This window comes from Apteryx rowi, unplaced genomic scaffold (assembly GCF_003343035.1).
Source record: "Apteryx rowi isolate R43461 unplaced genomic scaffold, aptRow1 scaffold_7, whole genome shotgun sequence".
NCBI lineage: Eukaryota > Metazoa > Chordata > Aves > Apterygiformes > Apterygidae > Apteryx > Apteryx rowi.
The window spans coordinates 7,212,598-7,214,223 of NW_020450982.1; the positions used below are offsets into that span (position 1 = coordinate 7,212,598).

At 62.0% G+C, this 1,626-nt stretch overlaps 1 protein-coding gene across 1 annotated transcript in view; it reads left to right on the forward strand.

Moving 5' to 3' along the window:
• The window catches only part of ELOVL1 (ELOVL fatty acid elongase 1), an 18,594-nt gene continuing 16,968 nt past the window's right edge, over positions 1-1,626 (forward strand). Inside the window, exon 1 of the mRNA XM_026086682.1 lies at positions 1-24. The gene's annotated coding sequence lies outside the window, so the exon portion shown is untranslated. The remainder of the gene's footprint in view (positions 25-1,626) is intronic.

Sequence of the window (1,626 nt, forward strand, 5' to 3'; positions counted from 1 at the left end):
GGGCAGAGTGGGGTGCGGCTGGCGGTGAGTGAGTGCGGTGTCCGGGGTGCTGCGCACACGTGGTGGGGCCCTCCTGGGGTGGTGACCCGGCCTGGCCCCGGCTCCTGCCTGCCTGCCTGCCTGCCTGCCTGGTGGGGGAAGGACTGGGCTGGGCAGGGCCCTCCAGGCCCATGGGAGGGCAGGGGATGCTGGGAGGGGTGGGCCTCCACAGGGTTTGGGGGGGTTGGAGGTGTCTTGGGTGCCTGGGAGGAGGCATCTGAGCTTTCTGCCGGGTTAAGGGTGTGGGAGTTTCCTTGTCTGCTGTGGGCGTGGTTACTGTGTGTTGTGGGCCTCTCTGAGGCAGCCCCCACCCTGCTGAAGATCAGGGTGTGTTGCAAAGCAGGGGGAGCTCAGGCCTCAGTGGGCTTTAGTGTTTAGCTGCTCCAGGCTTGTGGCTTTGCCCAGCTGTGAAGGTGGACCCTGCCCCAGTGAGGCCATATGCTGGCTTGGCAGTGGAGTGTGTAGGGTAAACAGCCTGCAGGAGAGGAAGGAGCTGGTGCATGTGTGGCGGGTGTCTGTCACCTGGGAAGCCTTGGCTGCTCCAGGGCATGGGAGGAGACAGATGGTGTTCCCTAGACAAACTGTAGTGACACTATGGGTGAGGTGGCAGGGGGACAAGTTTGGGGAAGCTGTAGCCTTGTGGGCAAGGAGGGCTGGGTGTTGCAACATGCCCCCGGCAGGTGATGAGGCAGTGAGCGGTGGGGTGGGGCGGCTGTGAATCAGGAAGGGCGCTGAGCGGGTGGTTGTCACCACTGCGGGGGAAGATGAYTCTATCGGCCGCGCTGATCCTCTTGGAGGGCTGGAGCGGCGCATGCCGGCCTGCGTCAGAGCAGGAAGATAAGAGCAAGGGATTCAAGCTGCGTGTTTGAAGTGGCTTTGGAGAGAAACTAGATTCCGATGATGCTGAGATCTGCAGCACACCCCAAAACCTGCACTCTGGGATCGTGTGCTGCTTCCCTCAGTGGTGGCTCCAAACAGGAGGGATTTTTTTATCCCCTTCCTGTGACAGGGGCTGGCCATGTTTGGGACCCCTTGGTGAGGCCACAACTGCCCTTCCTGCAGCAGTGCTTAGGATGCCACCACAAATGTGCTCAGAGGGAGGGATTATTATTTATTATTCCCCACTGCCCTACGGCACAGCGGGGGGGCCCTCACTCTCCAGCCACCAGCTCCATGGCTCTTCATCTGACCACCTGCATCTGGGCTTGTGCTGGGGACAGGGTCGTGGCTGTGGCCGCACTGTTGGAAGGGAAAGTGCCTGATTCATGAGTGTTTCCTGTCAGTGCTCTGCTGAATTAAGAAATGCCTGTTATACAACTTCAGGGAAGGCAGAGCGGTATCGCGTTTGTTGGCACTTCTCCTGAAACTGGAAGGGACTCTTGGGGGACTATTTCGAGCGTGTGTCGTGGGGCGCCGGGGCCCATCCCGGTGCCTCCCGGGGAGGCGGGGAAGAAGCCATCTTCGGCGCTCGCTGGAAGGCGCTGATGTTGTTGGAAGGCCTGGAAGTGACTGAGAGGCGGCGAGGGGCTCTCCCCGGGGCGGAGCGCCCGGAGGCGCGGCACAGCCGGGGCCCGGGAAGGGCCGCGG